The following is an 11,171-nucleotide window of genomic DNA, read 5'->3' as shown; positions in this document are numbered from 1 at the left end:
GGTGTGTTTTTCCAGTTTCTTTCAGTTCAGTTCAGTCACTCAGTCGTGTCTGACTCTTTGTGACCCCATGGACTGCAGCACACCAGGCTTCCCTGTCCTTCACCATCTCCTGGAGCTTGCTCAAACTCATGTCCATCAAGGCGGTGATGCCATCCAACCATCTCATCCTCTGTCGTCCCCTTCTCTGCCCACCTTCAATCTTTCCAAGTATCAGGGTCGTTTGCAATGAGTCAGTTCTTTGCATCAGGTGGCCAAAGTATTGGAGTTTCAGCTTTAGCATCAGTCCTTCCAATGAATATTCAGGACTGATTTCCTTCAGGATGGACTGGTTGGCTTTCCTTGCTCTCCAAGGGACTCTCAAGGGTCTTCTCCAACACCACATTTCAAAAGCATCCATTCTTCGGCGGTCAGCTTCCTTTATAGTACAACTCTCACATCCATACGTGACTGCTGGAAAAACCATAGCTTTGACTATACAGACTTTTGTTGGCAAAGTAATGTCTCTGCTTTTTAATATGCTGTCTAGGTTGGGTATAGCTTTTCTTCCAAGGAGCAAGCATCTTTTAATTTTATGGCTGTAGTCACCATCTGCAGTGATTTTGGCAAAATGGTTGTCTGAGGAGACCTTACAAATAGCTGAGAAAAGAAGAGAAGCTAAAGGCAAAGGAGAAGAGGAAAGACATAACCATTTGAATGCAGAGTTCCAGAGAATAGCAAGGAGATGTAAGAAGTCTTCCTAAGTGATCAATGCAAAGAAATAGAGGGAAATAATAGAATGGGAAAGACTAGAGATCTCTTCAAGAAAATTAGAGATACCAAGGGAACATTTCATGCAAAGATGGGCACAATAAAGGACAGAAATGGTATAGACTTAACAGAAGCAGAAGATATTAAGAAGAGGTGGCATGAATACACAGAAGAACTATTCATAAAAGATCTTAATGACCCAGATAACCACAATGGTGTTATCACTCTCCTAGAGTCAGACATCCCAGAATGCAAAGTCAAGTGAGCCTTAGGAGGCATCACCATGAACAAAGCTAGTGGAGGTGATGGAATTCCAGCTAACCTATTTCAAATCCTAAAAGATGATGCTGTTAAAGTGCTGCATTCAACATGCCAGCAAATTTGAAAAACTCAGCATTTGGCCCCAGGACTGGAAAAGGTGAGTTTTCATTCCAATCCCAAAGAAAGGCAAAGCCAAAGAATGTTCAAACTACTGCACAATTGCCCTCATCTTACGCACTAGTAAAGTAATGCTCAAAATTCTCTAAGCCAGGCTTCAACAGTACATGAACTGTGAACTTCCAGATGTTCAAGTTGGATTTAGAAAAGGCAGAAGAACCAGAGATCAAATTGCCAACATCCATTGGATCATAGCAAAAGCAAGAGAATCCTAGAAAAACACGTACTTCTGCTTTATTGACTATGCCAAAGCCTTTGACTGTGTGGATCACAACAAACTGTGGGAAATTCTTAAAAGAGATGGGAACACCAGACCACCTGACTTGCCTCCTGAGAAATCTGTATGCAGGTCAAGAAGCAACAGTTAGAACCGAACATGAAACAATGGACTGGGAGTTCGTCAAGGCTGTATATTGTCACCCTGCTTTTTTAACTTATATGCAGAGTACATCATGGGAAATGCAGGGCTGGTGAATGAAGTACAAGCTGGAATCAAGATCACTGGGAGAAACATCAATAACCTCAGATATGCAGATGACACCACCCTTATGGCAGAAAGCCAAGAGGAACTAAAGAGTCCCCATGAAAGTGAAACAGTGTGAAAAAGCTGGCTTAAGAATCAACATTCAAAAAACTAAGATCATGGCATCCGGTCTATCATTTCATGGCAAATAGATGGGGAGACGATGGAAACAGTGTTTCTTTATATAGATACAATTAAGTACAAATAGTCCACTCTGCATTTTGCTCTTCAAAGTTCCATAATACATCTTTCAAGTCAGTACATGGAGGGTTTCTCCTTCTAGTGGCAGCTGTCTTGCATTCCTGGTATGAAGGGCCACGATTTAGTTGATGTGTCCCACAGACGGGCCGTAAGACATCCTGTCTTTTGTTATTAAAACAAAGCTTCAGTACATAACCTGGAACGTTGATCATTTTACACACGTATGAGTAAAGCTGCAGAAGAAATTCCTACAGAAAAATCACTGGATCACAGGGCATATTAATTGTGATTTTATAGATAATGCTAAGTTGTCTTACCCAGAGGTTTTACCATCTGACTGTCCTGACAGCAAAATCAAGAGAACAGTGGTTCATTTTCCCCATCATTCATTGCATGTGTGTTTATCAACCACCTATGCTCTCTGATGCACCAGGAGAAGCCCTAGGGATGTTAACAGTACAGACAGGCTATCTGACCCAAAGGAGCCAATGTCGGAGTTGGTGGTTCTCGATGGGGACAATGTCACTTTGTGGTCCTGGAGACATAGCGAAGAAGGGCCTGGTCCAAAGTGTCAGTCGAGAAGTCCGGTCTCACGGGAGACGGACGCTCCCAGGTGCTGTGGACACTCGTGTCCCTGGAACCTGGAGGAAGGAGGCGGGGAGGTCAGGGGCTGGCCTCCAGGGCCAGTCAAGGAGGGTGGATGGGGGAGAGGAGGGGACAGAGAGGACCAGGGCCCGGGGTGAGGGGGAAGGTGAAGCAATGTGAAGCGCGCTAGGAAGGTGGGCGGTCGTGAGCGGCTGGGGGTGACCGCGTGGATGAGGTCAGAGGAACAGCAGCGCACCTGGTCCCAGGGCCCCGGGTACTTAGCTACGGAAGCGACCTGTGAGCACAGTGGGCAGGGCAGAGAGGGGATGGGTTATGTTTAGAAACCCTCTCTGCAGGCTAGAGGGCACGCTGGTGGGCCGTGGTGGCCCCTCCAGTTGGGAAGTGACAAGAGCCACCGCTCAGGTGGGAATGGGGGCGGGGCTCATGAGACACAGAGGAAGGTGTAGGCAGGAGAGAGAAGGGGAGCTGCAGAGCCCAGGGCTGGAATTCCCTCTCGGGGCGCCAGAATTGGCCAGATGCGGTCATCCAGGGGAGTGTGGCCCTCCCATCCCAGGCGCAGCTGCAAATGGGCCTTCAAGGAAGCCAAAGCAAGAGCAGTCCCGTGCTCAGCTCCCAGGAGCTGCTCTCGCTTCTCCTGGCCACGTGGATTGGACAGCACTACCTCTTTTCCTTCCAGGCAAGAGCCCCATTTCTGATGACTTAAAGGCTATGCGAACCCAGCTTGTGAGTAACATTGTCGCGTTCATTACCTCAGTTGCTCACCTGGTACCTGAAAGCTTTCTGCAACATACCCTCTGCCACCCCCAACCTTCTGGGGCCCAGCTTGAGTCCTGGGATTCCCACCTCCTCACAAGGAACCCTGTGTGAGCACCAGCCGTGGCACTCACATCCTTCCCTGTCTGTTGTTTGCTTTCCCAGCGACACTGCAGGTTTCTTAGGGCAGAAATCACGGTTTAGGTTTATCGTCTTAGAATCTCTCTTGGCCCTTAGACCTTTGAACAATGACTGTTGAAGGAGTGTATCCGGCTGAATCCTGAGCGGTGTGTTGACAGGGCTGCCATGCGCCCTGGGGCAGGCGTGGTTTACACCAGGGTCCTGGCATCCTTGTAAATAATGACCTCTTTCAATCTCCAAAGTGCCCTGGTTTGGAAGGTAAAGTATATGGTACCCTCTTTACAGGACACCCCATTGTCATGGCTGCTGTCAGGTGTCTCTGATTATAAGACATTCCTGCCAGAGACACCAGCGAATTCTGGTCAACTCGAAATGATGGGGCCCACTCTTCTGAGATTATGAGACAGAAACAAGACTCCAGAGTTACAGAGAGATTGGGAATTCAGGCAGATCCTCAAGTCAATAAAGCTTCTCTCAAAACAAGCACGTTGTAGAATCAACAGAGAAATGCTGATCAAAAATAGAGTGCAGTCTAGGCACCAAGGACGTGGCCTCCCACGTCAGGGAGGCACAGTGACTCACCGTGGGGACGGGGGGACGAGGCCAGGACGTCACTGAATGGACCACTTACACAATCAGTGTGAAGAAAATCTGGGCCTAGACATAGGGAAAATCAAATAGATCAGTGAAAGAAAACAGACAGACTCACCTGGTGGTCCAGTGGTTAAGACTTCGCCTTCCAAAGCAGGCAATGTGGGTTCAATCCCTGGTTGGGGAACTAAGATCCCACACTCCCTGAGGCCAAAAAACTAAAACATAAAACAGAAGCAATATTGTAACGAATTCAATGAAGACTTAAAAAATGGTCCACGTTAAAAAAAAAAATCTTTGATTTAAAAAAAAGGTTGGGTTACAGAGGTGTAAGCCTTTGTCGAAGCTCCTTGGTTAGAACACTGTAGGTCAGTCAGTTCAGTCGTTCAGTTGTGTCCAACTCTTTGCGACCTCATGGACTGTAGCACGCCAGGCTTCCCTGTCCATCACCAACTCCTGGAGCTTACTCAAATTCATGTCCACAGAGTCAGTGATGCCATCCAACCATCTCAATGCTGTAGGTAATTTGTTTATTTCACTATAGGTGAGTTTTACCTAAATAGAAAGAACCATAAATGACTTCAGTTATCCATATATTCGTACAAGTGTTTAGAGGTGAGACGGACTGTTATCTCAAATATATCAGAAAATAAGATCAAGTGCTGTGTGTCTAGACGGACAGCTGGCTGGGTAGGTAAGTGATAAAGCAAACAGAAGGAAATGTTAGTTGTAGAATACACATACATGGCAAGTATATACATGTTCACTGTACAATTCTTACAATTTTTCTGTGTGTTTGAAATTTTTCATAATAAAATACTGGGGAAGGGGCCACCAATCCCAGAGTCTGTCTTCCCATTCTGTTGCTCTTTGCCCAAACCACACTGCCTCTTGGTTCTAGCCGCCTACTGGACAAACTTTTAGAGTCTAATCATCAAAGACAATCCATTTTCTTGCAAAGTCAGGCCAGACTAACAATAAAATGTGAGGGAGACAAGATATGTCAGGAAAAGCCTCCACAGAGCCAAGGACGTTATTAAGCAACTCAGATCTGAAAAACAGTCGCCCTGCTTCATCAAGGCCCCATTCTTTCACAGGGAACTCAGACAGGAAAGAAGACCACGTTGCCTAGCGGGGAGCCCTCAGGCCTCGGCTGACCTGTGACCCCACAGCCTGTTAAACACCTGGGTTCGCTGGACACCAGGTCTGTCTGACTCCGCCGGGTCTGGTCCTCATACCTCATTTCCTCAGCGGTCCCAGCAACTTCGTTCTTAAGTCAGACTCACCTCACCCACAGGAAAGGTTCGAGGACACACCTGTTCTGCCTGCACGGGAGCCAGACGCTGGCAGTCCCACCGCTGAGCAGGCATGGGGAGGGCGGCAGCGGGACACACTGCTGCCGCTGGGTGGTGAATGGACAGCGAGGAGGGATCCGGCCTCGCCGCATCAGCTCAGGCCGCAAGTCTGCAGCCGGGCAACGAGGCAGGGAGGCTGGGCTGCACACGGCTCACAGCACGGGTGCAGGCTGGACCCCAGACGCAGAGGGCAGCCAGTCTCCACCGATTCTTGGGCTCAGAGCCACGGGCAGTCTTCCCTGGCTGCACTCACACATCTGCATGGTACCCACTGACATTGTCAACTCTGAAAATTAAGGCTATCGATTAAAGATATAAAATACAGACACACCAGGTGATATGCAGACCCTTCTAATACACATGTAACTCACCCTCACAAATTCAGATTTATAAAACACTTAAATTTGGGGTGATTTAAAAATTCGTTTATTATAGAATAATACTTGCTTACAGTAAAAGATTAGAAAAGCAGAACACTGAATAAACAGAGCTAGGCAACCTCTCTGGTGGGCCAGTGGTTAGGACTCTACACTGTTACTGAGGGGGCATGGGTTTGATCCCTGGTTGGGGAACAAAGATCCCATCTGCATTGCAGTGTGGCCAAAAAATAAAATAAAAAGTAAAGGGCTGGTGTTGTTGGTTCCACCTCCTTGAACAAATAAATTGAGTGATGTAGACTCGGCCTCGCTGCCGTTTTCTAAGGGACCAGCCCCACGGAGGCAGCTGGGGTGGGCCTTCAGCCCCCTCCCCAGTGGCTGTCTCTCCATCCATCAGGGAGCATCCATTCCCTATGAGACTGTGAACCTTTCTAGGCTGGTGCCCCTGCGGTACTGTACCACTGGTGCTGAGTCCAGCTGCCAGCAAAGGCCTGGCCTCCCATTGCTGGTCATTCCCCCTGGCCCAGCTGTGGAAAAGCACCAGCTCCCCTCCCGCCCCCTCCTAACGCAGCTGGGGACTAGTGAGAATCTGCCAAGGGAACTCTCCTAAAAATTCAGGGAAGCCAACAGGAAAATGAACAAGGAAACTCAGGAGTGAGGGACTCAGCAGATAGTGCAGGCTGGAGCAGACAATGGCTAACTCACTTGCAAGCCATTTCCTGTTTGATGGGGGCCCCTGGGATCCAACCTTCACACCTCGAAGGCTGAACCATTAGGGAGGGGCTGGGCTAGCTGCTCTTCTGGCTGATTCTAAAAAAACCCAGAGGAGCCAGAAGGGCCGAGAGGGCCTCACCTTGCCTCCTCCTCTGGCACCCAGTATAACCTTCTAGACTCATCTCCGGAAATCCTGCCTGCACTCCCCTGAGGACCAAGAAGCTGCACAGTCCACTTGAATTTCCTACTGGTCTTCTCCAGACACCCCAGACTGTCGGAGGCCAGCACTCATTTCTGAGATACCTGTGTGTCTCTTATATTAACACAGTTCCTAGCATATAGTAGGTGCTTCTATGTCTTTCGAGGAGAATGAATTGAGTTGAACTGAGCTGGACCACATGGCTCCTGGTCAGTCAGTCTCAGTCTTGTACTCAGTGAAGGATATCCCCAAATCCTTTTTTTTATTGAAGTAAAATTGCCTTATAATAATCTGTTTCTGCTGTACAATGAAGTGAATCAGCTATATGTGTATATATATATATATATATATATATCCCCTCCCTCTTGGACTTCCCTCCACCTCCCATCCCATTCACCCCTCTAGGTCATCACAGACCCTGAACTGAACTCCCTGAGCTGTACAGAAGTTTTGCCCTGTCTCCTGGAAGGGCTGTTTTACACACCATAGTGTATGTAAGATAACCCCAGATTCCTCACAATGCCTTCAGTTACGCTCTAATTCTTGAATCCCACCAAGGTGTGTCCCTGGGGACCAGAGGCTGGGTTTCAGACAGTGCTTCTGAGTCCCAGGGGAACAGAAAATCAGTTGACCTGAAACTCTATTCTTCCCTTTCAGCTCTGGCTTCAGTAAGAGATAAGGGGTAAAGGGGAAACAGGGCGCCTCCTGCAAACCAGGAGCAAAGCGGGACCTCCCTATCTCCTGGGCCAGGACACAGCACCAAGGGCGGCTCAGCCCACAGCGCGCTTATCTGTCCATCGGGGAGGGTTGCCCTCTGTGACACCAAGGCTCGTGCTGACGGTGGCTTTCCTCTCCTTTCCTCCCAAAGCACGCGCTGCTCACTTTCTCGTGGACTCTCCCTCAGTTTCTGGCATCTTCCGACTTGACTTGATGCAATAGGTTCGGGGGCCTCTCGCTGCCTTTCTTTCTATCACTCGGAACATCGTGGCAGGCCCAGCTTCCCGTGATGCAGCTGGTACTCTCAGGTTGTGAGCACGGGTGTGTGTGCTTGTCTTGAGATTAGAAATTCACTGGTATAAAGTAATCTATTCTTTTAAAAAATATATATCATTTATTTATTTGGCTGCACGGGATCTTAGCTGTGGCATATGGATCTTTTTTAGTTGTGGCATGTGGGATCTAGTTCCCTGACCAGGGACGGAACCTGGATCCCTTGCACTGGGAGCATGGAGTCTTAGCCACTAGACCACCAGGGAAGTCCCAATTTAGACCTTCTGTTTTCCACATTTTGTTTGAAGTAGATCACTTTTCTTCATTTCACCTCTGTCCATGAACCACCCAGATGCCCTTCCTGAGGGCAACAGTATTTGGAGTGGCATTTTAATACAATCTAGTTTCAAATCTACATAAAACCAGTGTTCACACTCCTCCAGATCCATAAATCTGGACACCATTGATTTAATATACTTTTTAATTTCTCAGGAAACAGGAGCAAAACATCCAAGTTTTTGGTTAAGATAAAACTTGAAAGTTTCATGCCCAAAAGGATTTTTAAACACACTAGAACATCCCTGGGGGTCCAGAGCTTACAAGTTGGGGCTCTCAATGGCTTCCAATGTGGGGATGCAGGGGCGTAGGTTCATTCCTTGGCTTGGGAAATAAGATCTCACAAGCTGCATGGAGCGGCCAAAAAAGCAAAACAAAACAAAAAACCCACACTACTATTAAGTCCTATTAAAAAAGGAGAAGTGAGTCTAGGCTGTTCTCGGTGGCAGCAGCCCGCTAAGTGCATCGTGTAGTAAAGCGAAAGTCTCTCAGTCGTGTTCAACTCTTGGCAACCCCATGGACTATAACCTGCCAGGTTCCTCTGTCCATGGAATTCTCCAGGCCAGAATACTGGGGTGGGTAGCAGTTCCCTTCTACAGTGTAGTGGTGTGTTCAGTTCAGTTCAGCTCAGTCGTGTCTTACTCTTTGCAACCCTATGAACTGCAGCATGCTAGGCCTCCCTGTCCATCACCAACTCCTGGAGTTAAACTCATGTCCATAGAGTCAGTGATGCCATCCAACCATCTCATCCTCTGTCATCCCCTTCTCCTCCCTCCCTCAATATTTCCTAGCATCAGGGTCTTTTCCAATGAGTCAGTTCTTCGAAAAGTATTGGAGTTTCAGCTTCAGCATCAGTCCTTACAATGAATATTCAGGACTGATTTCTCTAAGGATGGACTGGTTTGGTCTCCTTGCAGCCAAGGGACCCTCAAAAGTCTTCTTCAACACCACAGTTCAAAAGCATCCATTCTTCGGTGCTCAGCTTTCTTTATAGTCCATCTCTCACATCCATACATGACTACTGGAAAAACCATAGCTTTGACTAGATGGACCTTTGTCGGCAAAGTAATGTCTATGCTTTTTAATTTGCTGTCTAGGTTGGTCATAACTTTTCTTCCAAGGAGCTAGCATCTTTTAATTTCATGGCTTCAGTCACCATCTGCAGTGATTTTGGAACCCAAAAAATAAAGTCTGTCACTGTTTCCCCATCTATTTGCCATGAAGTGATAGGACCAGATGCCATGATCTTAGTTTTCTGAATGTTGAGTTTTAAGCCAACTTTTTCACTCTCCTCTTTCACTTTCATCAAGAGGCTCTTCAGTTCTTCACTTTCTGCTATAAGGGTGGTGTCACCTGCATATCTGAGGTTATTGATGTTTCTCCCTGCAATCTTGATTCCAGCTTGTGCTTCTCAACTCCAAGGGCTGCTGGGGTGGGGCCATTGTTGCCTCGAGGTGTCAGAGCCTGTCAGTAGCCTGTTTATTCAGTCTCAGACTAAGACCCAAAGGTGCCATTGACTCACCTTCTGCAGACTGGAGAGCCCAGCAACTTCCTGATTCTGTCTTTGAAGCTGCTCTCCGGCCGTGGCTCTGTCTTCCTGTGGCTGCAAAGCTAATCTTGGACCTAGCACCTCGTGCTGCCTTTTGCAAGTATCCTAAAATAGCCCCAGTGACTCCAGCGCTTCTCCCCTGAGTCCTTCCTGGCCCGAGGTGGCCTCCCCTGGCCATTTCCCAATCGTCCTAACAAACACCCCACCCTGGGAGCCTGGTCCCGTCCACCTCTCAAGCGCCGGCCAACCTGCCCTGGCCTGTCCTGGTGTTTATCTCCTATGCCTTTATGCCTCCTCTCTGGCTCTCCTGACCTCACCCACATTCAAGTTCAGCTAGGACTGGCCTGGAACTTTCCTCAACAGCCCTGAACTACAATCACGTCACCCTTCCAGGCACCCCATGACCCTGAGAACCCTCAGCCATCACAGAAATCAAAGCATTAATTCCACCAGATAGGGAAACAGATTCAGCAAGGTGATGACGAGACCCACCCAGGGTCACGTAGTGCATTTAACTGTGAGATCTTGGGCAAGTCACTTAACCTCTCTGTGCTTCAGTCTCCTTATCTTGTAAAATGGGAGTAGTACCTACCTCACAGGGTTGTTGTGGGATTAATTAGATAAAATGTCTGTAAAGCACCGAAGGTTCTTGAAGAAGGTGCTATATAAATACAAAATAATATCTATTAAAGTTTGTTTATTTGTGGGGAAAAAGCAAAAAAGACACACCAGCTCTTTGTCTGGGGTCATCCCTCTCCCACTTTCTTCCTTAATAGGAATTTGCAGACATTATTTACATTTGTTTCATGGAGCAAAGGGAGAAGGAAATGGCAACCCACCCCAGTATTCTTGTCAGGAGAATCCTGTGGATGGAGGAGCCTGGTGGGCTGTTGTCCACAGGGTCGCACAGAGTTGGACACAACTGAAGTGACTTAGCATGCATGGATACATTGGAGAAGAAAATGGCAACCCACTCCAGCGTTCTTGCCTGGAGAATCCCAGGGACGGAGGAGCCTGGTGGGCTGCTGTCTGGGGTCGCACAGGGTCGGACACGACTGAAGCGACTTAGCAGCAGCAGCAGCATGGAGCAAAGTTGCACCTCCCTCTGAAGGTTGAATTGTCTCTCTCTTTTTTAACAGCAATCTCTTGCTTATTTGCCTGTTTCTTCTTTTTTTTTTTTGGCCAAGTCCCATGGCACCTGGGATCTTAGTTTCCTGACCAGGGATTGAACCTATGTTCCCAGCATCGGAAGCACCAGGGAAATCTGGCTGAATGTCTCTTGAGATTAGAAGCCATGTCTCTTACATCTTTGGTATTCTCATAGTAAATAACAACACTCAAAACAAAAACAAAAAAACTCTGTTTTATTAAACAAAAAGATTTAAAAAATCTCTTGTCAAGTCCAAGTGCCTTGCACATGATGAGCAGATGCTTTAGAAACACCAGCTGATGGATTAGCTGAAGGAAAGACAGATATGTGTGCAGGCATCCCTTTGTTCTTGCAGAGTCAGGCACCAACCACCTACCCACTGGAGGGATGTGGATTGCAACAGTGTTCCAGGGACAGTGAATACTCCCTAGGCACTGTGTACAGTCAAACGAGGCTCTAATGCACATGTATACAGTAGAGCGAGGACTGGGAGGAAGCCCA

At 47.6% G+C, this 11,171-nt stretch overlaps 1 long non-coding RNA gene across 1 annotated transcript; it reads right to left on the bottom strand.

The window, feature by feature from the left end:
- LOC138987864 (uncharacterized) lies at positions 1-9,540 on the bottom strand. The gene is made up of 3 exons (XR_011464142.1): positions 8,236-9,540; positions 4,119-4,555; positions 1-2,550 (listed from the first exon to the last, which is right to left on the bottom strand). It is a non-coding gene; the product is annotated as an uncharacterized lncRNA (long non-coding RNA).
- Positions 9,541-11,171: the final 1,631 nt, after the last annotated feature.

This window comes from Bos mutus, chromosome 5 (genome assembly GCF_027580195.1).
Source record: "Bos mutus isolate GX-2022 chromosome 5, NWIPB_WYAK_1.1, whole genome shotgun sequence".
Lineage (NCBI taxonomy): Eukaryota > Metazoa > Chordata > Mammalia > Artiodactyla > Bovidae > Bos > Bos mutus.
Note: the sequence above shows the minus strand (reverse complement) of the source record. Positions and strands in the feature narration are given on the sequence as shown.